The sequence below is a fragment of the Gouania willdenowi genome, unplaced genomic scaffold, assembly GCF_900634775.1.
Source record: "Gouania willdenowi unplaced genomic scaffold, fGouWil2.1 scaffold_194_arrow_ctg1, whole genome shotgun sequence".
In the NCBI taxonomy this organism is placed as follows: Eukaryota; Metazoa; Chordata; class Actinopteri; order Blenniiformes; family Gobiesocidae; genus Gouania; species Gouania willdenowi.
In genome coordinates, this window is record NW_021144945.1 from 14,010 (window position 1) to 31,410 (window position 17,401).

The 17,401-nt window shown below is 37.3% G+C and overlaps 2 long non-coding RNA genes across 2 annotated transcripts; both read right to left on the reverse strand.

Annotated features, from left to right (window-relative positions):
- Window positions 1-4,535: 4,535 nt before the first annotated feature.
- On the reverse strand, window positions 4,536-6,585 carry LOC114458831 (uncharacterized). Its single transcript, XR_003673162.1, has 3 exons — window positions 6,529-6,585; window positions 5,609-5,716; window positions 4,536-4,568 (listed from the first exon to the last, which is right to left on the reverse strand). It is a non-coding gene; the product is annotated as an uncharacterized LOC114458831 (long non-coding RNA).
- Window positions 6,586-6,591: 6 nt separating this feature from the next.
- On the reverse strand, window positions 6,592-8,065 carry LOC114458832 (uncharacterized). The gene is made up of 3 exons (XR_003673163.1): window positions 7,992-8,065; window positions 7,166-7,250; window positions 6,592-6,684 (listed from the first exon to the last, which is right to left on the reverse strand). It is a non-coding gene; the product is annotated as an uncharacterized LOC114458832 (long non-coding RNA).
- Between the last annotated feature and the right edge of the window lie 9,336 nt (window positions 8,066-17,401).

Here is a 17,401-nt window from a genome sequence, read left to right on the forward strand (position 1 = left end):
CGACAGACAAACAGACACGCAGACAGGTTTCATTGAGTAGTGAAAATGAGAGCAGAAAAGTGAACATCCTGTTAATATAAACTAAAGTGTTGTTGGACCTTACTCAAATTAATCGTGAATACATTTGCCATTAAATGTTGTTGACGTGTTTGTTAATGACCATAATTAATTTATAGATGATTCCCCTACAAGAAACATCAGGAATCACTGAAACCTAAGTACCTGTACTGTACAATATTCAGGTATTTATTTCAGTCACACAGAAGTCATTCAGGCTGACACCCTCATACCTAGAGCCAATGGGCTGAAGCTGCATCCCACACTTGGCAGCAGAGGATGGCATAGCCAGTCCAAAGTCAATAAGCTTGACTTTGTATGGAGTCTCCTCATGGTTTGCCAGCATTACATTGTCAAGCTTGATGTCAGTATGGATGATCCAGTGAGATTGGAGTCCCTGTAATGCTACCAACATCTGCAGGAAAATGATGAGAAAAGATAGGATAATAATCAGAGGTGAAAGTAACGGATTACAAGTAATTAAGTTACTGTAATTCATTTGCTTTTATGGTACTTGTACTTTTTTGAGTATATTTCCACATCAGTCATTTTACTTGTACTTAAATATGTTTTAAAAGAAGTACAGTAATTTGTAGAGTCATTTGTTACATTTCTACACCCAACCGTTAATGAGTAAACTATTATTTGAGGAGATTAAATTGGAGGCAGATACGAGAGTTTAACACTAGAAGTCCCAGGGATTTCTATGTCCCCCCAGAAGTCCCAGAGCAGGGTCAAATGAACTCTAGGACCAAACTGACGACTCTGATGGCTACAATTTGCATCTATTCATTTGTAAATGAATCACCTGAGAAATCAGCAGGGGGGAGAGCCTGACTCTAACAATGGAAGTCTGGAATGTTAGGGGGAAGTGCCCTGGAAGCTAAAGTCACAATGCCCCGTTTATTAACTCGTTCAGCTTGATGCTGGGGGAGAACAAACACAGACTACAAACATTGAAAGAAACAGAGTCACCTCTTCCAACACACCGGATTCAAATGATTATCAGGCTTCTGCAGAGCTGGATGATCATTTGAATAAGGTGTGCTGATTAGTGGCCCTCGAGGACCGGAATTGGACACCCCTGGAATACCATGTTGTCATGCAGCCTTTTGTGCTGTGGGGAATAAATAGCTGGCTGCTTCCACCTGCTGACACTCCACACTTATTCTACTCAAAATGCAGAGAAGATTTACCACTCAAGAAGCGTTGGAATTGATCCTGAACAATGCAAACCCTTGTGACTCAGATGGGGAGGACATAAACCTTCAGCCAAATTCGGATTCGGACTCTGAGCTGTCTTCAGGTTAGATTTCCCAAACATCCTATTTTCATTTCCTGACTTTATTTTTATTTAAAACCGAAGAAAAGAATAATTTGAATTTGTTCACATTGCAGATGACGAGACTGCTCCTCATCTGGAAAAGAGAGCTCGGTTGGAGAGTGAGCCCACAGAGACGGCGAAAGAGGGCACAGTGTGGCATGAAGAACATGTGGGTACAATTCTCCGTTTCACTCCAATGGAACCGTACGCTGCAGATGGAGAGCCAACAGCAAAGGCCAGAAGAAGAATCAGGAGTCGCCTTCAGAGCTTCCTCTGTTTCATTACTGTTGGCATGCTCCGTCCCATTCAAGAATGGACTATTCAGCATGCACGGCAAACGGAGCAGACGGACTGGTTCATGATCCTCCATGAACTAATGGCATTTATTTCTGTTATTATTTTGAGGGGGGTGACCAAGGTTCCATCTCTGCGTGACAGCTGGTCAGCATGCCTGGGAAACCCACTTATCACTGGAATTATGTCACGAAACCGTTTCCAAGACATCATGCGTCACCTACGATTTGATGACATGTTTACGCGCAGTGAGCGAGTGCAGACAGATAAGTTTGCTGCAATTTCGGATGTGTGGGGATCGTTTGTTACCAACTGCATCACATGCTACAACCCTGGTCGACACATCACAATTGATGAACAGCTTTTCCCATCGAAGACTCGCTGCTGTTTCCTGCAGTACATTGCAACAAAACCCGACAAATTTGGCATAAAGTTTTGGGTGGCTTGTGATTTGAAAACAAAGTACATCTGCAATGTCCTCCCATATCTTGGAAAGGACCCCAGTCGTCCCAGTGAGGAGAGACTTTCTGAGAGTGTGGTGATGAAGCTGATGGAACCATTTATGGACAAAGGCAGGACGGTCACCACGGACAATTTCTTTACATCACTGACACTTGCACGACGACTGCTCAGCCGGAAAACCACCATCCTCGGGACAGTCAACAAGATTCGCCGGGAAATTCCTCAGTCAACTAGAAAGATGGACCGCAAGGAATTCACCACTCAGGTATGTTGTTGGTCTTTTTTATTCCATCAACACCTCTGAGTGTGTCATTGTGTTTAAAACCGCTATAATAACAACAATTTCTTCTTTTTTAGGTGTTTTCCACCACTGGTGCCACGCTGACGGTGTATGCGCCCAAACGAAAAAAGACCGTCTACATTCTCAGCAGCATGCACAGCATGGTTGAGACTGAGGAAACCATCAAAAGGAAGCCAAACACCATCACCCAATACAACACCACAAAGTGCGGAGTGGATGTGATGGACCAGATGGTGCGGGAGTACAGTGTGCGCACAGGAACACGGCGATGGCCAGTCGCCGTGTTCTACAACATGATCGACATGGCGGCACTCAATGCACATCTGCTTTATCAAGCATGCACCGGGGTGCAGGAGAGACGGGTGGACTTCCTGGTTCAGCTAGCAAGAGAGTTGGCTAACTCTCATGTGAGTGAAAAGAAGGCACTCAAAGAGCAACTGCGCCAACAACAACCGCCTACACCTGGCCCTGAGAAAAGGGCTAAGTGTCAGATCAACCATTGCTGCAAGAGCAATCGCGCAACTGTGCGATGTGTTCATTGCCACAAATACACATGTGGCAAATGTAGGAGAGAGATACCGTGGCAGTGCCAAGTATGTCACGAGTCTCAATAAGAGGATGAAGGAGATTCTTCTAAATATGTGCACAGTTGCTTTGTTATTATCGTTATTTTTATTTATTTTGTTTGTTTTTTTTTTTTTTTACACAAATAAAAACCATTGAAAACAAATCACAGTTGTTCTTTTGCACATTTCTCACACCACACTGTCATTAAAAATAAATAATTTTTGTGTTCTCTTTGGGTCAAATGACACCTCTCTGGGTTTTATAGGTAAAAAGTTCATTTGACACCTCTGTGGGACTTCTAGTGTTAACATTCAAAACATCAGCCACATCCATGCAGCTCCGTGCACAGCGTCCTCTCTGCACCACATTGTGTCACACACACACCAGACTCCACACACGCACCCACCATTTTAGTCAAACTATAAAAAGGATCATACACTGAAAAAAATTTAACATTGGCTTAACCTACAATTTGTATAGTAATCATTTACATGTAAATATTGTAATTGGCTCAACAAAGAAAATGTTAATTGAGATAATTAACTTTTTCTTGTTGAACCAATTAATAAAACATTCATTAATACAATTGAAACATTTGTAGTTGGGTTAATGTTCAAAAGTTCATTGAATCAATTTGAAATCATTAATTATGATTTCTGGGCCAATTTAAAATTCTACATTGGATTAATATACTTTTGTGGTTTAATTAAATCTTTTTATACTAATCAATTATTTTATTTTGTCCTAATTTTCTAAATAATTTCAAAACACATTGGCATCATTTGACTTTTTATTCAAACAGTGGTCAGGATAACATTTTGTAGGGTTACAAATGCAAAAATAAATAAAAAATATTTATAGATTTGGAGTTTGAACAATGTTTAAAGGGACACACCACCATTTGGGCAAATATGCTCATTTCCCACCTCCCCTCGAGTTAAACTGTTGAGTTTTACCTTTCCCCTGTTCATCCAGCTGTTCTCTGAGTCTGGAGACCCCATTTGTGGCTTTAGTTTAGCATGAATCATTGAATCGGATTAGACCATTAGCAATTAGCATTAGGTGTTATCAGCCTAATCCAATTCAATGATTCATGCTAAGCTAAAGCCACAAATGGGGTTGCCAGACTCAGAGAACAGCTGGACGACCAGGGGAAAGGTAAAACTCAATAGTTTGGAAAATGAGCATATTTGCCCAAATGGTGGTGTCTCTTTAACTTGAATATTTTCAGCTTCTCCCTACAAAAACTGATCTTGTCAGTCTCTTTACCCAAGCAGTTACACAACATAGTTCCAGAAAAAGTGCTTGTAGGTAGTCATTCTTCTTGTTCATTTTCTTGTCATCCAGTCCCATAAGAACCTTCTGAACAAACTCAAATGTACGGCCACACGACTTTGGGTACTGCATGTTGAGGGCATAAATGAGCCCAAACAGCATGACGAATCCGTCGACCACCGAATGCAGATCAGCCATAACCTCTTCGCCTTCCAGAATGATTTTCACATCTGTGGGCGTTAGGATGACTGCCAGGGTCTCTACTTCCACATTCGAATCTTGCAGGTCCTGCAAAACAGCAAATTAACACAAAATATAACTCACAATTAATACAATGATTTTATGGTCAATCATGAACTGCATCCAAAAGAATTTTAGAACACACTGCTCCTTTTTATGTGACTTAGAGACTATGGATGAGTGACCCTCAACACCTGTGAGGGCACCAACCAGGGGGCACCAACCGCTTTAAATACTGTGCAGATCTGCTTCGATCAGTTCTGTTTTATTTAACTTACAGAAATATTACGAGTGCATAGGGTAATTAATCGTATCATTTGAGTTTTCAGAACATTTCAGTCATTTATACAGTACTTTAGGGTACTTTGAACCTTTAAAACAGCAACATTAGATTAACAACAGCCTTTCATGTTTTTTTAATAAAGTTTAATTTGAGTTTAAGAAAAAAATCCATTGTTTTTTATGCACAACGCTGGGAGGAGCACACATTGTTACATTCTTGATTCAGTTTTGTTAGAGCCTTGCAGGGGAGAAGTCTAAACTCCATAATATGAACATAACCGGAACACAGCAAAACTGTTTTATTGAAAAAGAAAAAAAGTCCACACAATCTGTGATTTGTATCATGATAAAAACAGCTTTTTTTGTGTTTTCAAGTAAAGATAAGTTTATGCATCATATTTTGTGAATTTATGCTCAACTTTTAGAAAGATGCGTATGAATTTTTATTTCACATGTACGTCTTTGACAGCCATTTTACCCCATAGTATCCATTCAAATTTCTATTGTGCATCCCTCATTTTAAAGAATCCATTTATCCCCAATGTGCTTTACACTTGAGAAAGTATGCAAGATTTTTTTTTAGTAAAAAAAAATTAGAAGTCAATGCCAAGAGTAATTTAATTAAAATTGTATGATGTTTTTTTCAATCTATTCTGAAGAAATTTTTGGAGCCTTGAATTTATGATTTTCAAACACTACCTAACGTTTAATTACGGCTACAGAAAAGTTCAAGAACTTTTAATTGATGTGGAGCTTTCGATGTTAAACAAAGACAAGTTTTATTTACATTGTTTAGCCTGTTATACCTGATGTTCTTTGATGATTGCATCCACAGGGTCTCCCAGGAAAACCATCAGTAACTTCAGAAGACACTGCCTTCGTGTAGATGCGTTCAGTGAACCGTTTGATGAAGCCTGTGAAAAAAATAAAACTATGAGTACTGAAATGTTTACGTTATGTTCTAAATATTTGCTCATTTTTTGCTACTTTAATTTAAGTTATGCCTCTTTGACATTGAAAAAGATTGTGTTCATGTGACAACATTCTAATCAGCCAATAGTTTAAACCAATGACTATAAAAAATAGTTTGACAATATATCAGCTCCGGCTGCTGCAGCAGGTGCCATTTGAGCGCCGTCTGTGTTTTGGCCGCAGCATAAGAGATAACCCTGCCCATTTCCATGTAGGCAAATGGCAAAATTTTCGACTTTGAAAAATTAATTTCTCAGCCTTATTCTTAGGATTCTATGTACTCGTTTTGGGTTAATAGCATAAATTTTCATGTGCTGTAATGGGTGTAGTACATTGTTTCATTGATTATCCATTTCAATAGATGTTTTTGAAAAAATTACTGTTACGACAATGAACCATGTGGCAGCAGGAGTAAGGGAAAATGAGGGCTTCGGTGGCAACATCGAAACCAATGAAACCATGTCGTCCATCTTTTTTTTTTTTTTTTACAGGCCTTGGTTTAAACCTGAGGTGGAGGGCAGGTAAAAATTCTATTGTGGTAACTATGGTAACCATCAAAATGCAGATTTCTTTTTCATGTGGCCCATCCACATGAAACAAAAACTGTCAGAAATTTCAAAGTCTTCTCTGTCAGCACATATAAGCTTAGATCTATATAAGCTTAGATCCAATCAGCGTTTCATAAAGCAAGTTAATTTCAATTAATTAAAAAAAAAAAAAACTTGTGAGCATGCTTCATCTTTACTCTGGTTACCTCATCATGATCATGTAGAATCCCTGCAGCATTGTCTCCAATAGCTCCTCCTTTTCTTCGTACAACTTCCATGAGTTTGGCAGCGTGTTTATTCAACTGTGCAGCAAATGTAGTCTCCAATGGACGTGTAGTGATCCTTAAAAACTCTGCACTGATCTAAAAAACACAAAAATCAAAGCTTATAAACACCAAGACAGATTACTTTTGATTTGTATGTTACAGGCAATGTAAATGTACTTTGCAAGCATCGTTTACTTTGTAATGGGCTTCACACACGGGGAGCGACAAACGTCAACGTCAGGCGAAACTTGTTGCCACCCAGGTGAAACCAAACACGGGATGCTATAAATCGCCACGAGATTTTCACCTTATCGCGCAAGTTCAATAGAAAATGATGGAGCGACGTCGCCCCCCATGTGTCGATCCCATAATACATAGTCTAAGATTGACAACATACCTCCTCTTGTTGAAAAAGAGGAGGTATGTTGGAAAGGTGGAAAGGTGGCCAGCACGGCCACCTTTCCCTGACACATTGTCACTTTAAAATTAGGTCCTTTATAAATCTTACGTTTCAAATAAAATAAACTTAAACACTCACAAATCTTTTGATACAGACTTATACATTAGGTGTACTTACCCAGAAGGAGTTTACCAGCCAGTAGCAGCACAACAGAGAGTTGGCCTTTGAGTCACCACCCTATTGCTGTGGTGTGGGATACTCCCTGTGCAGACAGAAAAGGAAAAATATTAACTATTGTTGAATAAGTCACAGTTAAGAGCAATAAAGTGACTGGAAATCCAGAGCAAATGTTATGTAGTTTAACATATTGAAGATTTAATCGTTTTTAAAGCTGGGCTTACCCTGAGCTAATTCTGGGGTGATTTTGAACGTGCCAAATTATCAACTCACTTTGGGATTGAATCCCATACAAAGAGTGGGGGCCAGGGAGCCCCAGGCCACCCCCCCACGGCCGAGCAACCCCCCAGACGCCCCCAAGATCCCAGGCTGAGAGGCAGCCACCGCCCCCCACACACACAACCGAGGAGGCTCCAAGCAGCTGAGCACCCAGCGTATCCCGCCACCGACCCCAACCCCCAACCCTAAGGCCCCGCGCCAGCATCCCGCCCACCCACCCACACCCAAGCACCCAACCCAGAGAGCCCCCCGCCCGAGACCCCAGCAGCGGAGCCAAGGCCCACGCCCTGCTGACGGCCAGAGCCGCGCCGAACGGGCAGCCAGCGGGCTCTCGCCAGCGGGCCTAGAGCCAGCAGGGACCAGACCCCAGGTCAGAACGGAAGCAGCACCTAGAGCAGCGCCCCCAGGGACAGCGACCACGCGGTTAATTCTAAGACCTCAGTTAAGCCGTGCAAATGCGCCACATAAAACACAGACATCGGGGGTTTATTATTATAGGTAAAACATATTGGTCAAACTACTCGCACGATAATGGAGCTTTACTTACCTTTTACCGCTGGGGTGGCACAGTCCAGAGTCACCGTCTCGGTCTAGGTCAGTTGGTTGCGGTTACAATGCAAGAAACTTCCAGAGCACATGTCGTGATATTTCTGCTGCTTTAATTGAGCAGAGTCAAGTGCGGTTGTTTTCAGTGCTGCCCCCTATTGGAGGTTCTAACATGACACGACGCATGCGCAAGGAGCCCTCAATAAACAAATGTTCATTAGGTCAATTTAACTATTGTAAATAACTGTTGATTTATATTACACAATTACACCAATCAAATTTTTTTAATTATCTCACATGACTCTATCTGTATTGTTTAAATTGTACAGGACAATTTAATTTATTTACTGAAGCCAATTGCAAAAAACATATTGAATGAACAACAGCAATGTTTCACTTTTTTCAGTGAGTGTTGGACTGAAGAACCCAGAGATCAGGCTGCACAGGATTCCAACATAAACCTGCTGTCAGCTGGAAAATGGACACCAACAGTTCAGGAAGTTGTTGATCTTTGAAGGCGTGGTCTGAAAGAAAAGATCAATACAATGATCAGTTGGAAAGGAAGCAGGAAGAAGTTTCTCTTTGTTCACTTGTATATGAAGAATGATTCACATTATGATTATTATTATAGACTAATGACAGATTCTATATCAGAGCTGTCAAACTAGTTTTAGTTGATGGTTCAAATACGGACCAGTTTGAGGTGCAAAGGGCTTCAGATTATAGGAAAACCAGCCCTAGATTATGAGTGACTTTGTTTTAATTTTCCAAAATGTTGTAGAATAATTTAGGAAAAATTGTATAACTTTAAAAAATTGAGAGTTCCTGCAACAATTTGAGTTTAAAAATAACTCCCATCATGTGATGTCAGCATAGGAAAACTGTGTGCTCTGTAAATATTGTGGAGTTATTTTAAAATTAGTTTTTTAGAGGAGTTGTGATATCTACAGCTGAATTAGTTTATAATTTACACAATAATTCATGTTTTCTGTCATTTTTACTTTCTCCCGCAGGTTGAATTAGATGCTCTAAAGGGCCGGATTTGGCCCCCAGGCCTTGAGTTTGACACACATTCTATATAAGTCTATGATGTCCATGTGTTTGTATACAGTTCATAATAATCATTAGTCTATAAAACTATAGACATTCTAATAGATGTAATAATCAGATCCTAACTTGTAGATGAATATACATGCTGTGTTAATACAGACCATCTTCATCATGTACCTTTGAATCTGTTTCTTTTCTGTGTGTTTATAAAGGATTCATATTTGTAATGAGTTTTAAATGAGTATCTAATACATCACATAATAGTATTTTCTTGATTTTAGATGTGATGTGTTTTATATAAAGTATGTTTTTCTACAGTTGAAGTGAATGTGATGAAATGGTTCCTGACAGGGAAACCCTGCCTAAAGCCTGTGAATGGATCATGCAGTGTGCTGAATGAATATCAGGGGAAGGGGAGCCCAAAGTGTCCAAACACTCCCATTTTATCACCATTAAAATAAATAGTTCACATTGTTAAAAATACATCATGAAATGTCAACTTATTGCTTTGAAATGAACTTTTCATGAATTAATATAGAATATATAGTAAAATAAGTTAAATATGTCTTCAACAAATCATTCCAAAGTGGTTTATTTGTAATAAATAATCAAACAGTGAAAGTGTTCCATGTATTAGAGTGTTAATAAAAGCAGCTCTAACTACAGACCAGTATCATTGCTTCATCAGCTTTCAAACATTAGAGAAAAAGGCTTTGTTCATAGACTTGATAATCCATCCATTTTCTGACCCACTTCTTCCTTTTTCAGGGTCACGGGGAGACTTGATAAGTTGATTAAAAACACAAGTTGTTGAGCTATCACCAGTTTGGCTTCAGAATGTATCATAGTATGTGATTAAAAAGCTGTAAATGTGTGGTATCAGAGGAACAGCCCTCTTATTAAAAGTGATCAGAATGAGTTTGCTGCGTGGCAGCAGCCTGAACTTGTTGCTAGTTCAGCATGGACATCACAAGCTGAGCTGCAGGAGAAGAAAAGCTACCAAGACCTCCTGAAAACAGCAGTAGGTAGTGATCCAGCATTCTGTCCATCATCCATCAATAAACACACACATTTCATACAATGCAATGCTACAACTAATTTACAAATGTGCATAATTATCTAAAAAAATAAACAGAAAAACACTTTTACAAATGTTGAAACAGATTTACAAAGGTGATGCATATATTATATAAATGTTATGTATTGTAAATAAAACAATATTTAACAGAAATAAGTTTAATTGTAGCTTTAATCATATTCAATATTTTTTAAACTTGCTTTTATCCCTCCTATGACGTCTATCAAGTATGCAAAATATAAAAGATGGAAGAAATGATAATAATTACTGCTATTGTTCATTGTACTTTTTATTTGAAAAAATAAATGTGAAAAATCACAATAGATTTTGTTATTATTGTTAATTTGATTTCTATTTAAAACATTTATAAGAATAACTGTAGATTGTTAATCACACTTTTTATTTGAAAGATGAAATATTAAAGATCATAAAATATTTGTTCTTTGTGTTTATTTGATTCCTATTAAAGACACTTTGCTAAAAATAACTGTATATTGTAAATATAGGCTTCAAAGTTTCTTCTTGTTGGGTTTTTTCTTTCTTACTATGGACTTTATATTTTGTTAAGCGCACTAACATGACTTTGTTGTTAATGTTTTTATTTACATTTCTAATTAGTGATGAGCCTTGGATTTATTTATTTTTAATAAAAAGATGTAGGTTGGTTAAAAAGATATAAAAACAGTGAAGCTACGCTGTGTAAAAACAATAATAATCCTGATATAAAATGTCTCATTGGTACAGACTAACTGCTTGTTACTGCTGTTTTGGCCTTATTGTGTTTATTAATATTTCAGTGACTTGTAGTTCCTAGACTGCTGCTCTATCATCTGCTGACAGTGTAGATGGATTAAATAATACTGTGTGCTAGGGCTGGACGCTCTCCCTACACTACATCTCAGGATTCACTATCTCTACAGTACTTTTTAAAGTTGACTCTTTGTTAATGTTGTTCATTGTCTGTTCTTACTTTTACCTGACCATACATCAAATATGAGTTTATTCTGTTATTAATACTGAGGACAATGTTTGCCCCTAATAGCTCTTTATAATTATTGTGGTGTGTGTCTGGTCCACTTTAAGTGTTGGTCCTGGTCAACTTTTTGATCTTTGTCTTTAGTTTAATGTTTGCAGGTGTTGTGAGATCACCTTGGTGGGCTTAGTGGTGGAGACCCCATGTACCAGCAGCTACGAAATATCACCTTAATAAAATACTTATAGATACTAAAATATTAATATAATTTATATTTACTTTAAATACATTTATATATTTACATGTGACACTGAGTATTTTCAGAGACATGATTAAAGAGACTTGATTGAAATATTTTGCCCCCCATTTATTTAAAAGTTGGATTCATCTGAATTCATAAAAACAGACTCTTGATCCTCCTACAGCTAATCCTTACCTTGTCCTGTCTGATGATGGAAAACAAGTTTACTGCAGTGATGTGTGGAAGAACCTTCCAGATAATCCAAAGAGATTTTCTAAATATATTAATGTTTTAGGGAAGCAGAATTTCAGTTCAAGTAGATTTTACTTTGAGGTTCAGGTTAAAGGAAAAACTGAGTGGACTTTAGGAGTGGTTAAAGAATCCATCAACAGGAAGGGATATATTACTCTGACTCCTAAGAATGGTTTATGGACTGTGGCACTCAGAGATGGAAATGTGTATAAAGCATGTGGAGATCCTTCAGTTATTCTTCATCTGAAGTGTGTTCTTGAGAAGGTGGGTGTGTTTGTGGACTATGAGGAGGGTGTGGTCTCCTTTTATGATGTAGATGCAGCAGCTCTGATCTACTCCTTCACTCACTGCTGCTTCACTCATAAACTACACCCATACTTTAGTCCTGGTTTAAACCATGGTGGTAAAAACTCAGCACCTCTGATCATCTGTCCTGTCAATCAAAGTGAATGATCAGTGTCATGATGAAGTCTCACCAACAATAGATTCAATGGTTCTCTGCAACCATTCACTTCTCCAGGTTGGTTACACACTCCATCCAACCTAACATGTATGTTTCTCAACAGTGGGAGGAAACATTTTATTAAAGAAGTTTCACATTTGGTGTTTGGATTGTGATGAAATAAAAGTGGATTAAAAAAAAGAATTAAAATATGTTGAGTATAATTGTGGTACATTTTATTTTTGTGTATGTGGGTGTAGGGAACCAAACCACATCAAGCCTAAAGACCCTCTTCCTAGCAGGAATTAACCAAGGAGTATGTTTCTTTATCACAAACTGTTTATACAATAACTGCCCCCGCAACTTTGAGGTGCATAGCTAATCCACTATACGGCCTTTGAACCCAATACCGTAGCCGAAAAGACTGACTCAACTCTTTGAAATATTCAGTACGAACTCTTTTTACGACTCCACACGGGGGAAGAACATCCGTCTTCTCCCTCCTTTACAACAGATACTTTTGGGATGCTGTAAGATCACAGAACTGTCCCACTGACCCCCTGTGGTGAGATGTCACAGAAGGACACTTTCCAGGCCTCTTCTCTGAGATGTGTCCCAGTGAAGAAGGGAGAACAAAGAAAGTTTGAGGTATCTACTGCAACCATATAGTAAAGAAGAGGCATAACAGGATTTTTGACATTTATGTTTATGAGTAATTACAAGTGAAATTCATTAACCGGTTCCTAAAGTGATCCTAGGCTATTTTCCAGTCGTGTTTGGTATCAAACTCTTTCGTATTACATGATATTTTAAGATATGATGTTGAAAAGATTATTTGAATATGCTGAACTCATTATTATGGTTTATGTGTAAATCTAGGACTCATCCCTCCTGTTTGTCTTTGTCTCACATAAACACACACCCCAGACACAGCCAAGGGCAGCCAGCTGAGATGCTGGCAACTTTAAACCAATCAACGAAGTTTCCTTCTTGGGAGGCAAGTCCCAAAGAGAAGCTTTTAAAAGAAGAAAGCCGCCCAAAATTTCAGTTTTGGGATGCTGGCGTTTCATGCTCAAAGCGTTTCCCTTCCCCACCTTTTCATTTATTTCATTTTGTGGCAAAATAGTGGCAAGAAAATTGTGAAAAGTGACTAAAATGGACCAAAAACAGTCAAGAGTGGCAAAAAAATGACAAAAAAGAGGAAACAGGTGGTATGAAATGGTTACAGGTAGCTTAAATGAGCAAAATGTGGAACAAAAAGAGGCCAAATGTAGGAAAAAAGTAAACAAGTGCTATTTATTTTGCCAAAGGTTGATTATTTGGATGAAAAGTGCTTAACAATGGTTAAAGAATAGACAAAAATTTAATAAAAGTGTCAAAAAGAGAGATATTTTTTGGCAAAAGGAGCAAAAATCTGAAAAAACAAGAAAAAGTGTTATTTTTTTTTTTTTGGAAAAGTGACAAAAATGGGACAAAGGAAGTTGTAAAACAGCCAAAGAAAAGGATTTAAAAAAGGGTTTAAAAAGTTTCCCTTTTTAAGGTTTTCTGGGGAAATAATAATTAAAATGAAGACATAAAGAGCCACATGTTGAGAATCACTGACTTAATAACAGCTTTATCATGGTTTTAGTAAATTAATTTAATAAACTTTATAAATGGCTGCTCCACCCCTGGTCTTCATCATGAGAGGAGAGACTGACAGACCAGCTACGACAGTAGAAACACCTTTAAAACATGTCCCAGGAGAACAAGGACTACAGAGAAGAGCTAAGAATCATGGGACATGTAGGATTTTAATGAAAACTACTACATGGTGGTGTTCTCCAGTCTGTAAGCTCTGAGGAGAACAGACTGTCTGCTCTCCTCAGAGCTTATATACATGGACAGTTATTACATACGCACAGGCAGCATCAGGGGCAGCTAAAGGGCTGCAGGGGTCCTCAGGTAAAGACTGGAGCATCCGTCCAGATCGCCTGTATTAAATAGATGGTGAGGCTGATGTATGTCTTTCTGGATTATTCAGATTAAAAAACCCATGAACATCTGGAAGTCCCTTTGTGTCCAACAATTATTACGATAGTATTGATTAAAAAATGAAAAAACAACAGGAAATCTCCCTACATTGCTGAAAACGGAGCGTAGGGGGCGCCATCACTACAACATTGGGGTCCCCTACGCTCAACAGCACTGGAGAAAACCCTGGGAGCAGCTGCAGGATAATCCACAACACCAGTGAACAGGTGAGTTAATAAAATCTCTTAATAAGGGAAGTGAAGTTTAATTATTAATAACAGTAAACAGTTGAAGCAGCTTTCATTCACTGTTTATCACTGTTGAACATATCAATAGTACCATCTGATGGATATCCACAATCTAGAAGTGATGCTGATTGGCCCCAAACACAGTCAATACAGGGTCACAATGAGTCTGTGTATCTGGTTTAGTTAGTGTTCAATGACGTGTGAAAGTCAAAGTGAGTCAGGTCACACAGAGAGGAGAGGGTGAACAATTAACCACCTGCACCTGTGCTGCCTTCACTCAACCTGGGATTTTCTGCCTCCTGCTAATGGTTGAATATATTCTACTGTAAAGAGGAGACTTTGATAAAGAAGTGTTTTAGATCAAACTAGTTAAACTCTTTCTGATCAATCTAAGCACTCTTCTAACCTGGATATCAGGGATCATATGTTAGGGTTTCCTATAGAGACTCTATTTTCCCACACTCTCCTGGGGAAAGTGAATGCACCTCATAATGAAATGCAGAGCAGCTGATGGAGAAGCTGTGAGATGTTACAGAAGCTGAGCTAACATGCTAATGAACCCTTGTACACTCCTTTAATATTGTAGTTACTGGTATTCTCATTGTATTATTATTATGTAATTTCCCTTCAGGGATCAATATCATTTTTATTTTATGCTTTTATCTTAGTATTGCTGTTATTATTATTATTATTATTATTATTATTATTATTATTATTATTATTAATCCTATATTAGTGAAGAACGACACATACCACTGCGTCTGTTTGAATCTGCAAGAAACGATGTGACGTCATTGTTGCCAGATTGGTCTGTTTTTCTGTCAATACATTTGAGGGTTTTTAAACAGAATATATATCTGGCAACACTGCTGGTTGTGCTAATCCTACATTTCCCATGAACACTATGTTGTGACATGTCATGCAACAGTTGGCTTTATTTAAAGTACTGTGACATTTGGCAAAAGGAGAATTAAAAGACAAGCAATTCTGCATTGCATATAATATCAAATAAAAAACTCTACCACCACCTCCTGGCTCTTTATAGATACTGCACTTACAAGATTTTTAACTGATAATATGAACTGCTTTGCTAAAATTATTGATTATTAAACTATAATTGCTTCACATACTAAAAGACTTGCTAAACGCTGACACAGCATTTGATTCTAAGCTCATTTATAACAATATGTCCCACTTGTCATTACAAGGTCATTTATTAACTACAACAAGCAGGAACTCCTTTAATGGAAACAGAAACCACCTAGTCATATCCTGAACACATGAATGACAAATGCAATAATGACAAGAGAAAACACAAGTGTGGAAAAGCCAAAGCACAGAATAATATATATATATATAAACATTTTTTAAATTTTATACATAAAGGGATGCATCGAATATTAATACAAAAAGATGGAAAAATGGATAACTCTGAAATACAACTGACAGTGATTAAAGGTCCACTCTACACGGAAAAATGCATGAAACAACTATTTGGAGCAAAGTATTATGTATGTATGTATGTATGTATGTATGTTTGGTGGAGGCTCATTTTGAAGAGAGAAGTTTGTCTTCAGGGCAGTGGAGGTTCTTTTATTATCTGTGTAAAAACAGGCAGATATTAGTCAGCTTGTATCAAATCCATTTCAACACTACTGTCAGTCAAAGTGCACTGCTAAACCCTCCTTACTTTTTGTGTTTTTTTACATTTCTTCTTCTTTCTGGTGGTTGGTTTGGCATCCACAGCTTCACTGTCCTGTTGTGTTTGGCACAAAAAAGTGAATTGTCCACTGACAATCCTCACTCTGGTATGTCAGGAATGTCAGAACGTTACAGGTGCACTGATGTTGTGAGACAAGTCCTTGTACCTTTTGTTGTTTTGTGAATGACTGGCACAGACTAACTCCACAAGCTGAGTCTCCTTCCTGGTTTTGTCCTGAAATAATGTTAAAAATTGAACTTTAATAACTTTTTCAAAGGGCTTTGTTTTTCTGTATTATAGCATGTTTCTTCAGTTAAATGATTGTCTTTAAGTTCCTATCATTTTTTCATTAATACTAGTATATGTATCATTCAGCGATTCATTGTTTTAGAATGTATAGCATGTAATTTCTATACTGACTTATAATGATATAATAATTTTTACAAACAATATATACATTTTAAATATAATCAAATCAAGTATAATATACATGCACACCCACATATATATGATTTTAATAATATGTAATTAAATATGTACTATGCATGTTATATTTATATATTTACAATTGAATAATTCATTTATATTATATTAACAATGTAATTATATTTAATACTTTAAAAATGTTCTGAAGTACAATTAGCAACGTATTAAATTAGTCAAAAATACATCAATTATATTTAATAATATGGAATTATTTTTAGTATCATTACTATCATATATTAAATTATAATGATCATATATAATTTCAGAAAGTATTTCCATTATTTATTATTTCTGGTTATTCAAATAATTTCCTTCTGGGATTAATATTTCTAATTCTGAAATGTAATGTTTTTATATTTAGGATTAGTGCTGTAAATAATCAAGCATGGGTTCCCAAAAAGTTTTCTTTTAATTTATCACTTTTGGCATTAGTGAAAATAGTATTTATTACTATAATTATTATTACTATAGTTGTCAATATTAAGCTATTTTGTTATGGATGTTAAAGGGCCCCTCACACTGGTTCTACACATTTTCTCTAAGTTGAATAAAATTACAAGTCTTTATGCTTTCAAATTGAAGTAAACCACACAGACACAAAACAAACAATATTGACTAAACAATGAAGGTGCACCTGAATGTAATACAGTGCCTTGTGAAAGTATTCGGCCCCCTTGAACTTTTCGACCTTTTGCCACATTTCAGGCTTCAAACAAAGATATAAAACTGTAATTTTTTTGTGAAGAATCAACAAGTGGGACACAATCATGAAGTGAAACTAAATTTATTGGATATTTCAAACATTTTTAACAAATTAAAAAACTGAAAAATTGGGCGTGCAAAATTATTCAGCCCCCTTAAGTTAATACTTTGTAGCCCCACCTTTTGCTGTGATAACTGCTGTAAGTCACTTGGGGTTTGTCTCT